The 17,240-nt window shown below is 42.5% G+C and overlaps 1 protein-coding gene across 4 annotated transcripts in view; it reads left to right on the top strand.

Moving 5' to 3' along the window:
- The window catches only part of LOC126416433 (DNA-dependent metalloprotease SPRTN-like), a 101,497-nt gene that overhangs the window by 19,511 nt on the left and 64,746 nt on the right, over positions 1-17,240 (top strand). For 3 of the 4 annotated variants that reach the window (XM_050084156.1, XM_050084154.1, XM_050084155.1), the window contains exon 1: positions 16,350-16,654. The exons of the other annotated variant lie outside the window; for it this stretch is intronic. The gene's annotated coding sequence lies outside the window, so the exon portion shown is untranslated. Of the gene's footprint in view, positions 1-16,349; positions 16,655-17,240 lie in introns of those variants that run through there. 4 annotated transcript variants of the gene reach the window in all.

The raw sequence follows: 17,240 nt of genomic DNA, 5'->3' as shown, positions 1-17,240 counted from the left end.
CACATTCATGAAACCCATTCTGAAGGATCTCGGGCATTATACCATTTCCAACTGAACTGAGTATGTGGGCATCATTTAAGTGTCTCTTCTCCATGTGTCATTCTTGCACTCTTTGCTTCCGAGATGTTTTCAGAGTACGGAATACAACAACAACCATAGGTTGCAAAATATGTATTGCACCATGGATGTAAGGTCACCATTTCATTGCCCTTCTTTTCACAAGACAGACTCAAGTGTGGTGGCATATACAATGTATGACCATCCAGAAACAGAACAAATGGGAACTGAATTTCTTTTTTACCAACCATGGGTTAGAAAATGTTGGCGACGCATTCATAAAAGTTTTCATGATTCATCTGCTCATTTTCTGAATTCCCAATGGACCATTCCTTTGGCACTGCTGTGGAAATGGTAGCTGGCATTCTGGTGTACTTGAAAGAAAATGTTCAGAATGTAAATTAGACTTGCTAGGGAAAACAGAAACATGAAACTGCTGTTTATCTAAATACAATCATTGGTGGAGAAACTTCCCCAAAAACATTTCACATAATGAGTGTTGTTATTTTCTCCTTTTCATCATTTCCAGCCCCTTGATTTACTGTCTTGCTTCCTTGATCAGCCATAAACTTTCCATCCTTTGGACTGGGGATGAAGGAAGTTTCATCTCCATTAAAAATTCTACTCGGTTCCTCAAACATTGAAATTAGCCGTCTTTCCTCAAAGTAACTATAACCCTCCTTAAACCAATATTTAATATTATCTTGAGTAACTGTTCATCAGTCTGTAATTAAATTTTGCAAATTCTTGGACTTAAGTTGTGATGTCTTTGTGTAAATCCCTTATACTATTTCTTATTGGGAAAAGGCTGTTTTACTTTAAGTCTTAATTCATTAACCAACTTTCTTGCAAAATACAATACTGTCTCTTTCAAAATTGGGAATCCTGTTTTCCCCATCATAACTACCCACTCTGCAAGCAAGTTTTCTTGACCTGTTATGAATGCCATAGAAACTGCCATTTTCATTTCTAACAGTACATGCCCCTTACATTTGCTCCTTAAAGTTACCCTTGGAATTCCAAACCATTTTTAGCAGAAAAATAGCGCAAACCATTGTTCACTGCATTAATGGCCTCTATCATACACTATTGTGAGTATTGTTGATATTTCTTTGGACCCATATTTCTGGGGAATAAAACAGATAAAAAAAATATTTAAAATGCTGATATTAGAAAATAAAAGATTTAAAATGATAAGAAGGTTCTCCTAAATTCGACATCTGGGTACCTAAAGCAGACACCCTATGTCAATTAAAAGTTCTGAGTGACGTAGCTTAATAAGACTGATATCAATATAAACAGCATTAAAATTACTTTCAGATACAGTCTAAAACTCAAGTTATAGTATGAATCCTGAAGTTGACACCCCTGTCATATTTAAGATTATGCTAATTTAGAAGAACAAATAGCTGACACACCTGTGTGTACTTAAAGTACTAATTTTATTCTATACTAAACAAAACAAACACAAATATAAAGTCTTTTTAATAAAACAAAAGAAATGAATCTTACCTACTTATGAATTCCTCAAGGTTTGCTTCTTGCTTCTGCTGTGGTGCAGATCATGAAATATGTGGCTTTTCCTGTGTGACTTTGTAGATACCAGAGTTAAACAATTCATAACAACAATGTATGTTACAAGCAATGCCTTCTATATTACTTCATCTCCTTATTTCAAACATTTTAATATTTTATGTCAACTTTAGGTGACCTGTCAACCATAGTTGCTCTTACTAAAGACTATTTTCTTTGTTCCTAGATATAGCTTATTTCCCAACTCTCCCATTCTACCCTAAAATTCTATATTATTGCTGTTGGCTGCACAGAATGTATTTTCCAGAATGTTTCCTCTTACATACTACATACTGAAACAAGAAATTGGTATATCAAAAAAATAGATTTTATTCTTCTTACAGAACGTATTTAGATGAAATTATGTATTACTTTCTCCAAAATTTGAACAGTGAGAAGCAAATGCATACGGTATTTTAATTTTCTGCAATTTTTGATGCATGTTTACCAATCCATTTCCCATTTATTCTGGTGATTTATTTTTAAAAGCTATGAAGATTCCATGAATTTTTGACAGTAAGTCAAGTCTGCCCAAACAATTTGAATTGGAGGGCAAGTCTTCCCCACTTTCTCCTATTTCTGGTATAATTAAAATATGTGTTTTGACATTTTTGACAGCATTCAAGTCTGTTGAAATGCCAGATTTTGTTCCACACAAAGGTTCCAGCCAATATGCAGGAGGTTAATTTGTGACTATCAGATAATAGAGCATTTGTAGCCTGTTAGTATGGCCTCCAAGTATTTTTCTGAAGATGACACAATACTTGCCCAGTCTATGTGTTTACATGTTTTTCCTGAGTTTCCTTCTGCACATGTGTAAATAAGGACACCTGTGTTAACAATGTATTGATGAATGTTTTGATTCTCACATGAAACAAACAAAACATTTTCCTTTATCTTCTTGATACATCATGTGGGTACTTTTATTGGCCTATTAGAAACACAAAGCCTTTGCTATTACTGGCTGTATCAAACAGTCTTCTCTATAAATACAAGATGATTTCATTGTTATGAAATCAAACATACATACAACACTCAATAATCTCCCTCGTTCAAATATTTTATCCCTTATAATTGTCATCAGTGCCTCAGAGAAATTATTTGTGTGGTTGTCTTACACAAGTAAGACACAGTAATATGACAAAATTCACAGTTACTGTCTTCTCCAGTAGTTTTCCAAGTTTTGTGAGTAATAAGGAACATTTTCTGTTTGATGACTACTTGCTACATGATAAGTTGTTATATCTTTTTCTTCTGTGTGGGCAAACATTATATTTTAAAAATCATGATAGAATGTACACTGCTTTTCCTGGGGTATAATGTTCTTGCAGTAGCCACCAGAAAGATTGCGGGAGGCGCACATCGGCACGGCGCGTCACGGATGGTAGTTGCCGCAAGTAGAGTCCCGTCCACCAGAGGGCACGTGAGGATTCGACCGCGACCTCTGCCAGCGGAACAACAACAACTCAGGCAGCACGGGCCTGGCCCAGTCAGTTCACATTGGGCATGCCTAGGACACAGTTCCCGGTCTACACTATGTGAAGTGCGACGGAAACGTGAATCGTGTTACCACACCATTGGCGACGAGTAGCGTCGTTCTTTCACGTGTTGCGTCGTTGTTCTGGTTTCACAGCTTAGCCATGGCATGGAGGATTTAGTGCAGGTTTTGGCTGAGCAGCAGACGGAGCTCATGGCCACCACGAAACAAGTGCTTCCGGCGTTGCTCTCCACGCAGTCTGCTCCAGCGCTGTTCCCTCCTCCCTTCCCCCCATGTGACGAGACGGCGGAGGATTGGGATGCATGTGAACATCACCTTCGGCAGCATTGCCAGGCATTTCATGTTGCCGATGTGGAGGTATGTCGTGCTCTTTTGTTGTCTTGGATATCTCCCTCGCTGTATCAAGTTTTGCGGCAGCTAGCGCCGTTGCAGGAACCCTCATCCTTGTCTTTTGATGCATTGTGTTCATTGCTGTCTTCATATTACCACTGCCGCACGCATGTTGTGGTGGCTAGGGTCGTGTTCTATCAATGCAAGAAGCAGCCCAATCAGTCTTACCAGGCGTGGGCCGCTACCCTGCACGGTCTTAGTTGCAAGTGTCATTTTGTCACGGAGCAGTTGCGAGAGTCGTATGCCCACATTATGGTGCACGACGTCATTGTTCGTTCAGCCCCTGATAGGGAGGTCCAGCAACGGGCCCTGCAGTCAGAAGACCCTTCCCTTGAGGAAGTCCTGTCCATTGCTCAATCGTATGAAGTCTCTCACGCCGCAGGTCAACAGTTGGAAGCGTGGTGCGACGTCACGGTGGTTCAGGGCGGCACGGCCGCGTTCACTGAGTCCAGGGTGGACGACGTGCGAGTGGTCCAATCCGGCCGTTACAGCCGCTCCCGCATGGCGCGTAAACAGAGTTCCGGCCGCCGGCCCCTGTTACCGTCCTGTGTGTCATGCTAAATACATCATGATCGGTCAGAGTGCCCCCAGCATTGGGCCATTTGTCACAAATGTAATAATAAAGGACACATTGCTAAAGTTTGCCACTCAGCCTCAAAAGAATCAAAGGAAGCAGGTACAGAGGACATGGATGTTGACATTCAGGAAGTTTCGTCGGGCCAGGCTCCCGATGCATCGGCACACAAACGCTTTACAAGGTGTCGGTTCGGTTGCACTGATTAAAACTGCAAGTAGATATGGGAGATGCAGTTTCTTTGTTGAATGCACAAAGTTACTTCGACCTTGGGTCACCCCCATTGGCGCCAGTTTACCGGCGTCTACGCGGTTATGGTAAACAGTTCATTCCCCTACTGGGTCAATTCGCTACCGATGTGACTTTCAAATCAGTCACTCGGACTATCACTTTTATTGTTGTCAGTGATGTGAGCTCCGCTAACCTTTTGGCTTGGATGCCTTTCAAGCTTTCGGTTTTTCTATCGCTGACACCATACAGATGGTCTCCGAAGACGTTCCCTATCAGTCATTGGAATCTTTGATCTTTGACTTTCCGGATATATTTGAGGAGTGCCTGGGGCTTGTTTCAGACTGTGAAGCTCACTTAACGTTGAAGGCATCGACTCGCCCGCGTTTTCTAGGTGCGAGGCAGATCCCCTTGGCTCTTCTCCCTCAGGTAAAAGAAGAGCTAGACTGGCTGACAGCCCTAGGGGTCGTTCTTCCCATTTCTTCTAATGAGTGGGCTTCACCCCTCGTTATTGTCAGGAAACCCTCGGGAAAATTACGTCTATGCGGCGATTTCAAGGCCACCATTAATTCCCAATTGGTGGTGGACACCTATCCTTTGCCTTGTGCTGATGAATTGTTCTCCGCCATGGCAGGAGGCCAATATTTTTCGAAAATCGATTTTTTGGAGGCTTATCATCAGATACCGCTTGATGAGGACTCCAGACGGCTGGAGGTCATCAACACCCCACTTGGCCATTACCAATACCAGCGGTTGGACTTTGGAATATCCAGTGCCCCAGCGATATTCCAGCATTATCTTGAGCACGTCACGTCGACAATCCCTCATTGTATTAATTATCTGGATGACATAATTGTCACAGGCCGCAGCACGAAGGAACACTTGCACAACCTTCACACCCTCTTTCTCATATTCAGGTCTTGGGTTTGCTTTGCAACATGCATAAGTCAAACTTCTTCCAACTGTCCATTGAGTATGTGGGCTACACCATCTCTCGGCACGGCGTCCAGCCGCTAGGAAGTTTGGTCCAAGGTATCGTCGACCTTCCTCGGCCCCCTTCGCTGAAGGAGTTACAAACTTTTTTAGGCAAGATTGCCTATTACCACCGGTTCATTCCCAGGGCTTCCACCATAGCCCATCCCCTGTACTGCCTTCTTCGCAAGGGTGTTGTTTCTGATTGGTCGCCTGCATGCGAGCGAGTGTTCACCTCATTGAAGGGCCTCCTCATGTCAGTGCCTTGTTTGGCTACTTTTGACCCCCATAAGCCATTGGTCCTGGCTACAGATGCTTCGCAGTATGGGGCGGGGGCAGTCCTGGCCCATCGCAACACAGATGGTTCCGAGCAGCCACTGGCGTTTGCATTTAAAACTCTTAGTCCCACGCAGGCCCATTACTCCCAGGTGGAAAAAGAGGCTTTGGCCATTGTCTACACTGTTACCAAGTTTCACCCTTTATTGTATGGCACGAAGTTTCAGTTAATCACTGACCATAAGCCGTTAATATCGTTATTTGGCCCTGCCTCTCAGATTTCGGATAGGGCGGCCCACAGACTACAGCGCTGAGCCTTGTTCCTCTCTAAGTACCATTATGACATTCATTTTCGCCCTACCGGACAGCATGCCAATGCAGACGCTCTTTCCCATCTTCTGGTGGGCCCGGATCCTAAGTTTGATTGAGAGGAGATTGTGTGTTTTCATTTGGATGTGGCGTCCCGCCAAGCGGTTGATGGCTTCCTGATCACTAGTTCTAGAGTTGCCAGGGAAATGGCAGCTGACCTGGTTCTCCGGCAAGTAGTTCACCTCATTCAGCACGGGTGGTCATCCCAACCTCCAGGCCGGGCCTCAGACCCTCTTCATAATTATTTTGTTCTATGAGACCACTTCTCCATCTTGGAAGGAGTTCTCCTTCTGGCTACTGATGATACAGCTCCTTGTGTGGTAGTTCCTGCGAGTTTGCGAAGAGAAGTCCTCATGTTATTACATGAGGGCACTGGGGTGTTTCCCATACTAAAACCTCGGCTCACAGACATGTGTACTGGCCCGGTATTGACAGAGAAATTGAGCACTTGGTAGCCGCCTGTTCCCAGTGTGTGAACCAACAGGCATCTCCCAGGTCAGTGTTCTCTTCATGGCCGCCTGCAACCCAGGCATGGGAATGTGTTCACATCGATTTTGTGGGCCCGTTTCTCAATGGCATTTGGCTCATTGTCATTGATGCTTATTCCCGATTCCCATATGTGGTTTGCTGCTCCTCAACAACTTCAGAAGTTGCAATCCAGGCACTAGCAAAAATCTTTTCTGTGGAAGGTCTGCCAGTCACCCTGGTCTCAGACAATGGACCTCAGTTTATTTCGCAGACCTTCCAGGATTTTTGTAGGCGCTTCGGTATTCGGCATGTTTCCTCTCCCCCCTTTCATCCACAATCAAATGGGGAAGCCAAGCGCATGGAGCGCACATTTAAGATGCAGATGAAAAAGTATGTGCACGAATTTCCTGCAGAGGAGGCATTGACGTTTTTCCTGACGGCATACCGGACCACACCAATGGGAGAACGCAGCCCCGCAGAGCTCCTCCGCGGGCGCCAACCTAGGACTCTGCTGCACCTCCTCTGGCCTGGTCCTCGCCAGTCTTCGCAAAACGGAGTACCTGGCTTTCCACCGGGTATGTTGGACTGGGCACGTGGGTTTGGTCGCAATCCACGTTGGATACCGGCTGTGGTCCTGCGCCGAAATGGCCGCCGGCTCTGTACCTTGCAGGCGGGGGACCAGGAGGCTTCCCCATTGCCGGCACCCATGTTGGTTTCTCAGTGGACGTTACCGCCCCTCCCCCCTGTGACTCCACTGCACTGCTATGGTTCTCAGCCTTGGCAGCCTCCAGCTAGTTCCAGCGCGGGCATCACCATCGTTAGAGATGCTCCAGCGAGAGCCGGCCCCCCTCGCAGGCCCGGTTTCTCAGAAGGTTGGTTCACCTGTGGTCGTCCCTTCCCCATCGTCCCCACCATTGGGTCTTGTCCCTCCTGAGGTGGACCAGGATCCGGAGTTTGACAGCTTGTCTCCCTTTCTGTCCCGGGCTCCAATGGTGGGATCACGGGGGCCTCTTCGTGTGGGTCACTTCCAGCTGTATTCGAAGGTTCCGGCTCGAGGTTTGGCAGATCCCCTCGACTCCAGCCTTCCGATGGACGTGGAGGTCATCGCTCCTGCATGACGCTCCACCTTCCGACGCAGTGGATCACAATGGCTTCACCCCCCCGAAGGAGGAGGAGTGCAGTAGCCACCAGAAAGATCGTGGGAGGCGCACATCGGCACGGCGTGTCACGGATGGTAGTTGCCGCAAGTAGAGTCCTGTCCACCAGAGGGCACGTGAGAATTCAACCACGACCTCTGCCGGAGGAACAACAACAACAACAACTCAGGCAGCACGGGCCGGGCCCAGTCAGTTCACATCAGGCATGCCTAGGACACAGTTCCCGGTCTACGCTATGTGAAGTGCAACGGAAACGTGTTACTACAGTTCTCAAGGGAAAGAGCCGGGGGGAGGGGGGCAAACCGGAGGATTTGACCCGGGCGGCAGTTTCAGAGGATGCCAGATTCATATGGTTCAAATGGCTCTGAGCACTATGCGACTTAACTTCTGAGGTCATCAGTCCCCTAGAACTTAGAACTAATTAAACCTAACTAACCTAAGGACACCACACACATCCATGCCCGAGGCAGGATTCAAACCTGCGACTGTAGCGGTCGCTCAGTTCCAGACTGTAGCACCTAGAACCGCATGGTCACTCCGGCCGGTGCCAAATTCATACCTTGAAGAAAAAACCCATGATTCACAAAGCACTTTGCATCCAGAGCACATTGGTTTATCAATTGTACATGTGATTTTGGAAGTCATGCCTGTTGGTTTTTGAACACATTCCAATTTGATATATCTGAACATTGTCACATCAAGCAATAAAAAATTTTCCCACAGACAAAAGGGTATGGTTTTATATGAGCTGAGCTGAGTAAATCCAGACGGGTGAATGGCAATCGCTGTTTGGTTATGTGGCTGATTGGGTGTGCAAATGATAAGCCTTGTTTTAATTATTAGTGAAGTCCATAGATTCAGACTACCAGGGCAAAAATAAACGAATAACAGGAATAACAGGTCAGAAAGATGACATATTATTTTCTCGTTGTATCCGAGATTAGATTAGTACTTGTTTCATAGACCATGAATACGACACTTTGTAGTGATGTGGAACATGTCAGGTTAATAAAAGGTATCTATACAAGATATTGCATTAGACAAAATATTACATGACTTGTTTTTTAAGTGACCAAAGACTTTTGTGGCATCATAATTTACCCCCTTCTGAGCCAAAATTAGATTTAACCTCGAGTAGTGAAGATCACTTTCTCCTAGTGTTGTAGCCATGTACACGGCTGTCACTTTTGAATTCGTTCGGATTGTTAATAACAAATTTCATAAGTGAATATATATATTGTGAAGCTACACTGAAGTTCTCTAGCTCTTAAAATAAGTGTCTGCAGGATGATCCTGGATGAGCTCCACCAATTATTCTGATTACATGCTTTTGTGCAACGAACACCCTTTTACTCAATGTTGAGTTACCCCAGAATATGAAGTCATACGAAAGCAGAGAATGAAAATAGGCATGGTAAGCTAATTTACTGAGCTGTATATTGCCAAAATTTGCAGTGACCCTAATAGCATAAGTAGCTGAACTCAAACGTTTCAGCAGATCTTCAGTGTGTTTTTTCCAGTTCAACCCCTCATCAACGCATACACCTAGAAATTTTGAATATTCTACCTTAGCTACCAATTTCTGATCAAAGTCTATATTTATTAATGGTGTCATTCCATTTACTGTGTGGAACTGTATATATTGTGTTTTGTCAAAGTTTAATGAGAGCCTGTTTGCAGAGAACCACTTAATGATTTTCTGAAAAACATTGTTTACAATTTCACCAGTTAATTCTTGTCTGTTGGTTGTGGTAGCTATACTTGTATCATCAGCAGAAAGTACCAGCTCTGCATCTTCGTGAATGCATAATGGCAAGTCATTAATATGTATTAAGAACAGCAGAGGACACAAGACCAAACCTTGCAGCACCCCATTCTTGATTGTTCCCCAGTTTTAGAAATCACCAGTTTTTTGCATATTATGTGAACTGCTTATTTCAACTTTCTGCACTCTTCCAGTTAGGTATGATTTAAACCATTAGAGCACTGTCCCATTAATACAACAGTACTTGAGCTTGTCTAGAAGTATCCCATGATTTACACAATCAAAAGCCTTTGAGAGATCACAAAAAAACCCAACGGGTGACTTCCGGTTACTCAGAGCATTTAATATTTCATTAGTGAAAGTATATATAGCATTTTCCATTGAAAACCCTTTCTGGAAACCAAACTGACATTTTGTTAAAACTTTATTTTTACAAAGGTGTGAAGCTACTCTACAATACATTACTTTTTCAAGAATTTTGGATAAGGCAGTCAGAAGAGAGACTGAGTGGTAGTTGTTGACATCAGACGTATCCCTTTTCTTATGCAGAGGTTTAAAAATGGCATACTTCAGTCTATCTGGGAAAATACCCTGCTTCAGAGAGCTATTACATATGTGGCTAAGAATCCCACTTATCTCTTGTGAACAAGCTTTTATTATCCTGCTGGAAATGTCATCAATTCCATGCAAACTTTTATTCTTGAGAGAGTTTTTTAGCTTCCTAATTTCAGAAGGAGAGGTGGGTGGAATTTCTGTTGTATCAAATTGTTTGGGTAAGGCCTCTTCCATTAACTGCCTTGCTTCTTCTAATGAACATTTAGATCCTATTTTCTCTACAACATTTAAAAAATGATTATTCAAAAAGTTTTCGACTTCCGGCTTGTTGTTTGTCAAGTTCCCATTCGCTTTGATGGTAATGCCATCTCTTGGTTGCCCTGTCTCCCCTGTAATAATATTCCAAATTGTTTTGATTTTGTTATCAGAGGTATTAATCTCAGACATGATGCACATGCTTCTGGTCTTTTTAATAACCTTTCTCAGTGTAGCACAGTAGTTTTTATAATATTTGGCTGTTTCTGGGTCAAGAAATTGAAATTTTGACAGAAAATTTTAGCCAGATCGCTACACTGCTAAGGGTCAGTTGTACAGTACCAAGTTAGCAGCCGCTTAATTCTATTCTCGGGATTGTGCGGAAAATGCGTTGTACGAACATGTATTAACGCCTAACCATAGAATAAACGTGGGGTACTTAAACCTGTGATTCTGGCAGGCTTAGTGAAGTTAACCGTAGAATAACTTTTGACAATGGCAGAAAAAGTTACAGAATTAGTGATGACAAGGGCGAGGTTGGAGAAGAAACGGTGACATCACACAAATTATATGGAAGAATATGCTAACTCCAAATTTATATAAACGTTCCTACTACTTTTTGATGTCATGCTTGAGAAACTGGAGCATGTGAATAAAATGTAAAACTATTTCCTACCATAAAACTTTTTGCTTGTAGTAGGCCTAATAGGTATTTGAGTTTGGTAGTTCAAAAATGGCACTGAGCACTAGGGGACATAACTTCTGAGGTCATCAGTCCCCTAGAACTTAGAACTACTTAAACCTAACTAACTAAAGGACATCACAAACATCCATGACCGATGCAGGATTCGAACATGCGGTTCCAGACTATAGCGCCTAGAACCGCTCGGCCACCTCGGCCTGCGAGTTTGGTACTTCTTGAACTATATTCTGTCTGTTTTATTTATGTAGATGAGGTAGATAAAAATGACCATTTGTGCCAAAACAGTCCTGCTTATTTGACGTCTGTTACAACTGCTAAAATATTAGAATCTAACAGTGACAACACAGTCGTAATCAAATCAAAAAACCACATCAGTCCTAATTTGTATTAACAGTTATTTCAGTATTAGACAACGACATTTTGATTTTTCATGTAGCAAAACGTTTGACGAACTTTAATGAGGTAACCGGTTCTTTCGCAGAAAGGAAAGCGCGCCACGTAAAACTGTAACAAGATTGGAGAGAAAAAATGCTATGACCTAAGGACTGAAGAAATGTTTTGCTTGTCTCTTGTCTTTACTGCGTTTATGTTTTGTATATTTAATTTTATGTCGCACAAAAGAGAAAGTTATTATCTAATAGGCAATAAGGAGTACGGTATAAATTTTCTGAAGAGTTCTTATTCTCCCGGTCAGAAATAATACCACTGAGTATTAATAGTGAGTTTCTTTTGAACAGGAGAGACACCACAGGACATTTTAAATTCCACTGTACTACAGCTAAATACAGTGACGTGCGATAAAAGAATGCTGTGTGTAGAGGCGTGGCACTGCATTCCGGCACACGTAAGACTAAATAACGTGTCTTACATTTTGTCGAACATATATGTTTTCTGTATTAAACTCTTCAGATAGGTTTTTTTTTTTTTTGGTCATCAGTCTACTGACTGGTTTGATGCGGCCCGCCATGAATTCCTTTCCTGTGCTAACCTCTTCATCTCAGAGTAGCACTTGCAACCTACGTCCTCAATTATTTGCTTGACGTATTCCAATCTCTGTCTTCATCTACAGTTTTTGCCCTCTACAGCTCCCTCTAGTACCATGGAAGTCATTCCCTCATGTCTTAGCAGATGTCCTATCATCCTGTTCCTTCTCCTTATCAGTGTTTTCCACATATTCCTTTCCTCTCTGTTTCTGCGTGGAACCTCCTCATTCCTTACCTTATCAGTCCACCTAATTTTCAACATTCGTCTATAGCACCACATCTCAAATGCTTCGATTCTCTTCTGTTCCGGTTTTCCCACAGTCCATGTTTCACTACCATACAATGCTGTACTCCAGTCATACATCCTCAGAAATTTCTTCCTCAAATTAAGGCCGGTATTTGATATTAGTAGACTTCTCTTGGCCAGAAATGCCTTTTTTGCCATAGCGAGTCTGCTTTTGACGTCCTCCTTGCTCCATCCATCATTGGTTATTTTACTGCCTAGGTAGCAGAATTCCTTAACTTCATTGACTTCGTGACCATCAATCCTGATGTTAAGTTTCTCGCTGTTCTCATTCCTACTACTTCTCATTACCTTCATCTTTCTCCGATTTACTCTCAAACCATACCGTGTACTCATTAGACTGTTCATTCCGTTCTGCAGATCATTTAATTCTTCTTCACTTTCACTCAGGATAGCAATGTCATCAGCGAATATTTTAATTCCACTCCTGAACCTTTCTTTTATTTCCATCATTGCTTCCTCGATGTACAGATTGAAGAGTAGGGGCGAAAGACTACAGCCTTGTCTTACACCCTTCTTAATACGAGCACTTTGTTCTTGATCGTCCACTCTTATTATTCCCTCTTGGTTGTTGTACATATTGTATATGACCCATCTCTCTCTACAGAGCTTACCCCTACGTTTTTCAGAATCTCAAACAGCTTGCACCATTTTATATTGTCGAATGCTTTTTCCAGGTCGACAAATCTTTAGCCTTGCTTCCATTATTAGCTGTAACGTCAGAATTGCCTCTCTCGTCCCTTTACTTTTCCTAAAGCCAAACTGATCATAACCTAGCACATTCTAAATTTTCTTCTCCATTCTTCTGTATATTTTTCTTGTAAGCAGCTTCGATGCATGAGCTGTTAAGCTGATTGTGCGATAATTCTCGCACTTGTCAGCTCTTGCCGTCTTCGGAATTGTGTGGATGATGCTTTTCCGAAAGTCAGATGGTATATCGCCAGACTCATATATTCTACACACCAACGTGAATAGTCGTTTTGTTGCCACTTCCCCCAATGATTTTAGAAATTCTGATGGAATGTTACCTATCCCTTCTGCCTTATTTGACCGTAAGTCCTCCAAAGCTCTTTTAAATTCCGATTCTAATACTGGATCCCCTATTTCTTCCAAATCGACTCATGTTTCTTCTTCTATCACATCAGACAAATCTTCACCCTCATAGAGGCTTTCAATGTATTCTTTCCACCTATCTGCTCTCTCCCCTGCATTTAACAGTGGAATTCCCGTTGCACTCTTAATGTTACCACGGTTGCTTTTAATGTCACCAAAGGTTGTTTTGATTTTCCTGTATGCTGAGTCTGTCCTTCCGACAATCATATCTTTTTCGATGTCTTCACATTTTTCCCGCAGCCATTTCGTCTTAGCATCCCTGCACTTCCTATTTATTTCATTCCTCAGCGACTTGTATTTCTGTATTCCTGACTTTCCTGGAACATGTTTGTACTTCCTCCTTTCATCAATCAACTGAAGTATTTCTTCTGTTACCCGTGGTTTCTTTGCAGCTACCTTCTTTGTACCTATCTTTTCCTTCCCAACTTCTGTGATGGCCCTTTTTAGAGATGTCCATTCCTCTTCAACTGTACTGCCTATTGCACTATTCCTTATTGCTGTATCTATAGTGTTAGAGAACTTAAAACGTATCTCGTCATTCCTTAGTACTTCCGTATCCCACTTCTTTGCGTATTGATTCTTCCTGACTAATCTCTTGAACTTCAGCCTACTCTTCATCACTACTATATTGTGATCTGAGTCTATATCTGCTCCTGGGTACGCCTTACAATCCAGTATCCGATTTCGGAAGCTCTGTCTGACCATGATGTAATCTAATTGAAATCTTCCCGTATCTCCCGGCCTTTTCCAAGTATACCTCCTCCTCTTGTGATTCTTGAACAGGGTATTCGCTATTAATAGCTGAAACTTGTTACAGAACTCAATCAGTCTTTCTCCTCTTTCATTCCTAGTCCCAAGCCCATATTCTCCTGTAACCTTTTCTTCTACTCCTTCCCCTACAACTGCATTCCAGTCGCCCATGACTATTAGATTTTCGTCCCCCTTTACATACTGCATTACCCTTTCAATATCCTCATACACTGTCTCTATCTGTTCATCTTCAGCTTGCGACGTCGGCATGTATACCTGAACAATCGTTGTCGTTGTTGGTCTGCTGTCGATTCTGGTTAAAACAACCCGGTCACTGAGCTGTTCACAGTAATACACCCTCTGCCCTACCTTCCTATTCATAACAAATCCTACACCTGTTATACCATTTTCTGCTGCTGTTGATATTACCCGATACTTATCTGACCAGAAGTCCTTGTCTTCCTTCCACTTCACTTCACTGACCCCTACTATATCTAGATTGAGCCTTTGCATTTCCCTTTTCAGATTTTCTAGTTTCCCTACCACGTTCAAGCTTCTGACATTCCACGCCCCGACTCGTAGAATGTTATCTTTTTGTTGATTATTCAATCTTTTTCTTATGGTAACCTCCCCCTTGGCAGTCCCCTCCCGGAAATCGGAATGGGGTACTATTCCGGAGTCTTTTGCCAATGGAGTGATCATCATGACACTTCTTCAATTACAGGCCACATGTCCCGTGGATACACGTTACGTGTCTTTAATGCAGTGGTTTCCATTGCCTTCTGCATCCTCATGTCGTTGATCATAGCTGATTCTTCCGCCTTTAGGGGCAATTTTCCACCCCTAGGACAAGAGAGTGCCCTGAACCTCTATCCGCTCCTCCGCCCTCTTTGACAAGGCCGTTGGCAGAATGAGGCTGACTTCTTATGCCGGAAGTCTTCGGCCGCCAATGCTGATTATTTATCAAAATTTAGACAGTGGCGGGGATCGAACCCGGGCCCGAAGACGTTTTAATTATGAATCAAAGACGCTAACCCTAGGCCACGGGTATGCGATACAAAATGAACATACCGGTATTTTTGAAAAATCTATTTTTTTATTTTTGGCCTCCTATCTCAAACGCTCGAAGGGGAGGGCGCCAGTATCAAGTTTTTGCCCCGGTTCGGAAATATCGTAGATCCGGGGCCAAATGATACCAACAATGGAAGACATGGGCGGAAAACCGGGCTAACTCAAAAATGTTAAAGCTTAGAGATACGTGTTGCCATCTGTTGCTGGGTACGGGAACTATCAAAATTGACATTAGTCCCACTCCTAAATATCACCTAAGGGTTAGACTAATGTCAATTTTATTAAATGAAACAATAAGTTTACTGTTACCAGTCACCGTTTTGTTTATTACCAGGACGCGTTTCAAAGGTTTAAACCTCTATCATCGGGTGGATTTACGTTAGTTAGTATGCCATTTGTGTGTGTGTTGTGTTAAAAGACACTATTTCAGAACCTGGTTTTGGGTTTCTTCCTGTCAGAAGGTAATGGCAATTTTCCATTCTGATAGTTCACGTACCCAGCAACAGATGGCAGCACTTATCTGTAAGCTTTTAAATTTGAGATTGAGCCCATTTTTCCGGGCATGTCTTCAATTATACCTCGGGCACTACAGAGTAGTCTAGCTCATTTCACGGATTCCAATTTCGATAGCATGAAGTGCTAATGCTAATTAGTAGCTTTTTTTAATGGACTAAACAACTTGACCGTCACGTCACTTAACGGCTCTCTTAAGCTTAAGAACGCAGCAATTGCTATGGTTGTGGTTTAGTGTTAAACTTATTTCACAACGCATTTCAGGAAAGGAATCACATTTCCATTTTTGTGTACATCGTGTCTTCAGAACATGTATAGTGACTGTCAGCTTCGAAGGACAGTTTGTATTTAGGTGACTTTTATGTCAGCAGCATACCCTTCTTAAAATCGTGCCTGTTTTAGCGTGTATCAGGAAACCTACTTCCTCGGATCTCTCATCAGTTTCCCTTCCCAGCACATCGTAAACGAATGTTTTCCATGATGACAGTATTCCCGTTGAAAAGAAATTTGCTCATGATGGTAGTTATAGAAACAATGAAAATGTCTTGAGAATAAGACAAAACTAATATAAAACACTGATAAGAATTTCATTCTCTTTTTCGTGTGAACTGCTCTTCTCAACTTATCATATTACGCTCTACACGATCCTTGGCAACTCACGAGCACATGACGATGACCGAACAAATGCGGGACAGAAACGCAGGATAACTTCAAAACAAGTGCGCTAGTGCCGGCACGCGATTGGCTGCGACAATCTGGCCTGTCATTGGTTAGGTGTGTGTTGTGCCAGAACTGCGGTACGGACGATTTTCGTGACTGAGTGATAAAGAAAGTGAAAACATGAGAACCGTAACATAAAAGCGCTGTTTGTATGGGTATAAATGCCTAGGAAGTTGACGGGTTCTAAATTGAAAGAAGTGTTCCGAAAAATGAAATAGCCGAAAAATATGCGTGAGGAGTGCCGAATCGAAGAAAGGTTAAAATACAATTCCATGAGTTTATTGTTTACTTGATGTCATTAGAATCCGAGACTCAAGTGCATCTCGTTTCGTGACACCCGCAGGTTCGGGAGGCATATAAGGTAAATGTTGCAGTTTGTCATTTTGTTTTGACCTTCTAGCTTCCACACTTTTAAACTTGCATGTACTGTTTCACGCATAGAAGATCCATGTTTGCAAGAATCCTTGTCTTGCGAACTCTTCATGTATCCAGGTCATTTGAACGATGTAATATGTGTTCTTCCCTTCAGCTTTGACAGCTTAAAAGTACAAACATTCGCCCACAAAAATAAAAGGCTTATATAATTGCTAAAAAAATACTTTGGCTCTTTGAAGCATATGGATGAAGTGTCAACTCATATATCCCCATCACAATATCGTATTATTAGGGCTATTTACTGTAGACCTGAAGAAGTAATTAAGCAAATTTACTCACCATCTTTAATTTTCACGTTTGAAGACTGCTCCACCACTGTGACTGAAACTGACACCTTCGAAAGCTTTATATAAATTTGCATTATTTATCTGTTGTGTAGCATATGACAACCATTACATCGATATTTGTGCTTCAGATCCATGGTATAGGTCGATTTTAACAACTTTCTTACCCTTTGATATTTATACATAAACGTGTAGTTCGAGATTTAAACCGATACCAGCCTTTGGAAC

This window comes from Schistocerca serialis, chromosome 8 (assembly GCF_023864345.2).
Source record: "Schistocerca serialis cubense isolate TAMUIC-IGC-003099 chromosome 8, iqSchSeri2.2, whole genome shotgun sequence".
NCBI lineage: Eukaryota > Metazoa > Arthropoda > Insecta > Orthoptera > Acrididae > Schistocerca > Schistocerca serialis.
This window is presented reverse-complemented; position numbering and strand designations above follow the sequence as displayed.